Source organism: Jaculus jaculus, chromosome 22 (assembly GCF_020740685.1).
Source record: "Jaculus jaculus isolate mJacJac1 chromosome 22, mJacJac1.mat.Y.cur, whole genome shotgun sequence".
In the NCBI taxonomy this organism is placed as follows: Eukaryota; Metazoa; Chordata; class Mammalia; order Rodentia; family Dipodidae; genus Jaculus; species Jaculus jaculus.
The window spans coordinates 12,645,776-12,651,883 of record NC_059123.1 but is presented as its reverse complement, the minus strand read 5'-3'; the positions used below and the strand labels follow the sequence as shown (position 1 = coordinate 12,651,883).

At 50.8% G+C, this 6,108-nt stretch overlaps 1 long non-coding RNA gene across 1 annotated transcript; it reads left to right on the top strand.

Moving 5' to 3' along the window:
- The first annotated feature begins 1,043 nt into the window (after window positions 1-1,043).
- On the top strand, window positions 1,044-5,784 carry LOC123456416. Its single transcript, XR_006634516.1, has 3 exons — window positions 1,044-1,262; window positions 4,695-4,860; window positions 5,726-5,784. It is a non-coding gene; the product is annotated as an uncharacterized LOC123456416 (long non-coding RNA).
- Window positions 5,785-6,108: the final 324 nt, after the last annotated feature.

Sequence of the window (6,108 nt, the reverse complement as noted above, 5' to 3'; positions counted from 1 at the left end):
TCACTATGTAGTCTCAGGGTGGCCTTGAACTCATGGTGATCCTCCTACCTCTGCCTCCTGAGTTGCTGGGATCAAAGGCATGTGGCACCACGCCTTGCCAGGATGGGCTTTGAGATCCCTCCGCCATTCTGGTGTGAAGTCGGCTCTGCACTGGAGTTGCAGCTCCATAGAAACTGGAGAAAGGAGACTGAACTTCGTTGGAAGGCACACTTGAACTCAGTGACCTGCCGCAGTTGTGATGAGGGTCTGACCAGTCCCGCAAGCAAGACTGCGGCCCAAGGGCCGAGAGTGCATGGGTATCAGGTGGAGTGGGTCAGGAATCACAGGAGGAGAATTTCTGCCTTCTCCCCGAGGAGCACGTTAGAGGCCCCGTGGCGGGGCCTGCAGGAAAATGCAAAGGGCGCTTCTCATGGTCCCTAGAAGGTAGCTTAATCCAGATCTTTCCTTAACGCAAGTTATTTTGGGGGCAATGTGCTTACCAGTTTAGTCAGTGCTAGGAGATCCTGGAAATCTCTCTTAGAATCCTGGAACCTCTTAAGCAGCCTAGATGGGAACAGTGTACCAACCAGGCGTGTATCACTTCAAACAGAAGCAGACAACTTCCCTCCCCCCTCAGGGGGATTTCCACCTCTAAACCCTTCTTTATTTAGAGCTTTTGGGAGCGTACTGCTTCCAGCCTTCCGGCACTTACTGCCACAGATAAGGGATTATCCGGACTGCATCCCATGCCCTTTCCCTTTTTTTATTTTTGAGAAAAGCAAAGGCATTACACAAAGCCCTAAACTAACACCAGAAAGTGAGGCTTGTTGACCGCCGCCCGCGGAGGCGGTGCGCTTGCTGATGCGCAGCAAGGTCCAGGTCGCGAGAGCGCGAGGCTCACCTGCCGCCGCCAGCCGCGAACGGCGCGGACGCGAGGCTCGGGAGGGCCGCACGCGGGCCCGCTGGCGGGCAGCCGGCCGATCCGAGACTCGCGGCGCCGCGCGGAAGCTCGCGCTTCGCAGGTTCGGGGCCGGGCGGGACGCCCTGGAACGGGCTGGCGGGGTTTCTGCGCTGCGATGTCAGCGCGGGGCTGAGCGCTCAGCTCACACGCAGTCAGTCCTCAGCACCGCAGAGGAAAGGAAGGGAAGAAGGAAGGAAGGGAGGAAACGCTTCCTGCGGGCCACGGGGCAGGAAGGTCCGGAGGACGAGCGCTGGGCCAGGGCCACCAGGCGCGTGGAGGACCGCGGCGAGAGCAGACGCAGTTTCCGCGGGGTGTGGCCCGAGTGAGTGCACCTGGCACAGCGGTGTGCTCTCTACCCCGACCTGTCCATGGCCAACAGGAGGGATGGCTTGAAAATGTTTCAGGTGCAGGGAGTTAGCGCACTTTCTTTCTCTCCTTTGGTGACTGTTTAGTGGTGCTGGGTGGGCTGTGGGACGTGGCCCAGGCAGCTGGCACGGCCCTAACTATTGAGCTGTTTGGCTCGCGAAAGAAGTCTAGGGGCGATTGTTCTGGAAAGGGGAGAGCAGGACTGGTCGGCATCCTGCCTTCACTCTTCTGTGTCTGCCACTGTCACATAGTCGTCGCTGGGGCAATGGGACGTCTCACCGGCTTTCGCAGGGCCTCTGCTGGGCACCCAGGGAGTGTCCCGTGCAGAACTGTGGGGCTGGCTTCGCGGAACCTGCAGGTGGGAGCCACGGGCACCAGAGGCAGGAGATAGAAATGAGAGAGGCAAGTCTGGCATGGTGGTGCACTTCCTGCCAGCACTCCAGAGGCTGAGGTAGCGAGTTCAATATCAGCCTGGGCTAAAGGGCATGGCTCAGGTCAGTTTGGGCTAGAGTGAGACAGTGCCTCAAATAAATAAATAAATAAAAACAGACACACAGACGTGGTGGCGCACGCCTCTAATCCCAGCACTCAGGAGGCAGAGGTAGGAGGATCACCGTGAGTTCAAGGCTACCCCTGAAATTACATAGTGAATTCCAGGTTAGTCTGGGCTAGAGTGAGAACCTACCTTGAAAAAAAAATACAAAGAAAACAAGAAACAAACAAACAAAAATAGACAGACATACAGAAAAAGAACCAAATAGAAATGACAGAAGCAATCCAAGAACATAGTGGGTCCCAGAAATAGCTCTAGCAGGCCCATGTGTCCACAGGCAGAGGTCAGGGTCTGGATGAGAGACCACACCTCTTCCTAGGGAACACGGAGCTTACTGATTATTAGCAGCTCAGAGTGGGAATGTTAGGAAAAGGGGAGGGGTCAAGGAACTGGGGGAACTGGTGGTGGATTAGCAGTAGAGGGGACTTGGGTGTGAGTTGGGAACTGAGGGTAGAGAGAGAAAAAAACATATGGGAGGGATAAAGAAAGGGTGTGTTGTGTGTGTGTAGAAAGGGAAACAGACTGGAGGCTCAAGCGCGCGCGCGCGCGCACGCACACACACACACACACACACACACACACACACACACACAGGTAGATAGATAGATAGATATATAGAGAGAGACAATCAGAGATGGAGAACAGAGAACGTGCACTATACTTCAGAAAAGTGGGCCCAGAAAAGAGGGAAAGAGAATGGCATCTGGGGTCTTTTGTGCCCAAGCCACTGAAGTATGGTGGCTTCCTAGTGGAAGGAGAACCTTGTGTAAGCAGGGGCTGGTGCTCCGCGAAGGAGCCAGACTGGTTAGATCTCTTGTTTTGTTTATTATTATAATGAGAGAGAGAGAGGGGGGGGGAGGGAGGGAGGGAAAGAGAAAGAGGGAAAGAGAATTGGCGCACCAGGGCCTCAGCCACTGAAATCAAACTCCAGATGTTTGCGCCACCTAGTGGGCATGTGTGACCTTGTGCTTGCCTCACCTTTTGTACATCTGGCTTTCATGGGATCTGGAGTCAAACATGGGTCCTTAGGGTTTGCATGCATGCCCCTTAATGGCTGAGCCATCTCTCCAGTCCTAGGTCTCTTGTTGAGTCTTGGCCAGGTGATAAAGAGGTAGGCATCTTGGGGACTCTAATGGATGGGAACTCCAGAGCGTGGCAGCTGCTCTGCAGGTGCTGTACCTCTACACCACCTCCCCAGGCCCAAGATAATGTTATTTTAAATAATTTTTTTTTTTTTTTTTTTGGTTTTTCGAGATAGGGTCTCACTCTAGTTCAGGCTGACCTGGAATTCGCTATGGAGTCTCAGGGTGGCCTTGAACTCACTGCGATCCTCCTACCTCTGCCTCCCGAGTGCTGGGATTAAAGGCGTGCGCCACCACGCCCGGCTATTTTAAATAATTTTTTGTTAGAATTTTAAGTTTTAAGTGTACTAAATTAGAAAGAAATTTGCATTGCCTTATTTCACATGAATGAGGAATAGCTTTTATTTTTAGATCTAGCTCTCTCCTATCCTCCATCACAGAGAGTTGAACCCAGGTCATTAGGGTTTGCAGTCAAATGGCCTTAACCACCTCTCTAGCCCAACAATATCATTAAAACACACGTCAGTCAGGGCTGAGGATATGACTCAGAGATAGCATGCTTGTTCGTCTAGAGCAAGCAAAACTGGGTTTAATCCCCAGTGCCGAAAATAGGAGGACGAGTTGGAAAAGTAAGTTAGGCATAGTGGTGTATCTCTATAATGCTAGCACTTGGTGTCAAAGACAGGAGGATCAGAATTTCAAGGCTATCCTTGGCTACAGAATGAGTTTGAGGCCAGTGTGGATTACACGAGATTGTTTCAAAACAGAACAAAATCCCATCAACCAATGATTTAGTTTTTAAAATTTTATTTATTTTTACAAATTTATTTATCTATTTATTATTAAGAACATACTTTGTATGGATACACGATGTGTCGGCACCATCTTTTCCCTCCTCTCTGCCCCCATTCCTCTGGGGTTGCAGGTATTCCCCATTGAGTTGTGGGTTTTGTGTCGTGGGATCAGCAGTCAGTAACTGGGGCAGGCAGTGCCTCTGGGCATGACATCCCAACCTGTGGCTCTTACCATCTTTCCACCCCTCTTCCACAAAATTCCCTGAGCCATGGTGGGTGTGTTTTAAGTCTACTTCAGTGATGAGCTCTTAGGAGCCTCTGGATCTCTGCTTTGGTGGGTGTTGAGTGTCTCAGGGTCTGTCTCCTTCACCCTGGCGCTGATTATCAGGAACAGCATGGAAGCAGCTCATCTCCCCACTTCCTCTGTGGTTTCAGCTGTGGCTTGGCTGAAGTGAGGGGTGGGTTATCCATGATTTAATTTTACTAAGTGCCAAGCGTTACTTTGTCCTGCGGCAATGGTACAATGGGGCAGGGCTCTGACTGAACCCCAGCTGCCCCTCTACCGGGGTGAGGACCCCACGCGTGTCCCTGTGACTGTGGAGAGACTCATCTCGCAGGATTCGCTAAGGGTTAAGTGACATACGTGCTGCTGCTGCTGCTGACTCACCTGGCAAGTCTGTGAGGGGTTAGTCACCTAGGAGCCAGGCCTCTGGGTGTCTCTGGGAGGGTGTTTGTAGAGAGGCTCCACTGAGGTGGGGGGGCCACCCTGGACGTGGGCAGCAGTGTGCCTTGGGCTGAGGCTTAGAACTGACTGAAAGAGGGAGCACCAGCATTCATCTCTCAGCTTGCAGAGCGCGCACACAGGGTCCAGCTGCCTCACACACCTGCTTCCTGCCACGGTAGATGGCACCTTCGAGCCTGAACCCAAACAAACCCTCTTGTCGGTTATTTGGTTACAGCAATGAGAAAAGTGTGGACGACAGTGACCTTCCACGCTGTTATTTCCCTTCTAAGCGAATGACAACAGAACACCCAGCGCATCTTCCACTCAGCAGAGCTTTAGCCAACAGCCGCCTACTTTCTGCCGGGGATTGACACCTAGTTGAATTCTAATTTTGAAAAAAAGTAAGTAATGTAACTAGTGGATAGCAATTGTACATATGCGCTGGTTAATCTTTAGATATCAACTGGACAGAATGTAGAATCAACATGGACATATCTCTTGGCCTGTCACTTAGGGATTTTCTAGACTAGGTTGAGTGACATGGGAAGACCCTTCTTAACCGTGGAGGGCACCAGTCCACGGGGCAGGGGCTGAGGACTGCACGAGAAGGCGAGAGCTGGCTGAGCAGCAGCGGTACCACCGTCTGCTTCCTCACCCGTGCCGATGAGACCAGCTGTCGCGAGTTCCTGCCGCACGCCTTCCCCACCCGGGGGGACTGGGATCGGAAACTGTAAGGTGAAATGAACTTTCTCGCTTAAACGGACTTCTGTCAGGTACTTTGCCCCAGCAATGAGAAGGTGACTAATACGACATATTTTTGGGGTACATCATGACATTTCAATTTACATATGCAATGTGAAATGGTCAGGTAATTGATGTTATCGGTCATCGGACACACTTATCATTTCTTTGTATTGGGAACATTACAAAGTCTGTCTAGGGGCTGGAGAGATGACTTAGTGGCAAAGGTGCTTGCCTGCGAAGCCTAAGGACTGAGGTTAGATTCCCCAGTACCCACATAAGCCAGATGTACAAGGGAGTGCATGAGTCTGGAGTTCGTTTGCAGTAGCGGGAGGCTCTGGTGCGCCCATTCTCTCTCTCCCTCATTTTCTCTCTCTCTCAAGTAAATAAAGTTTTTTTTTAAAATTTTTTAAATTTTTATTTAATTATTATTAACATTTTCCATGATTATAAAAAATCCTGTGGTAATACCCTCCCCCCCCACTTTTCCCTTTGTAAAGTTTTTTTTTTTTAATCTCTGTCTAGGGACTGGAGAGATGGCTTAGTGGTTAAGCCTGTGAAGCCCAAGGACCGAGGTTGGATTCCCCAGTACCCACATAAGCCAGATGCACAAGGTGGCATATATGTCTGGAGGTCTGGAGTCTGTTTACAGTGACTGGAGGCTCTGGTGCTCCTGTTCTCTCTCGCCCTCTCAAATAAATAAATAAATAAATAATATTTAAAAAATTATGTCTAGAAATTGGCCTCGATATCCATGACCTTGCAGTGCCTAGCACTACCTTCACAAGACCCTCATAACATGAGGAAAAGAAGATGACATCAAAATCAAAGAGAGACTAATGGAGAGAGGGAGGGGATGTGATGGAGGGTGGATCTGTGAAAGGTGAAGTGGGGGCCGGGGAGAAGTA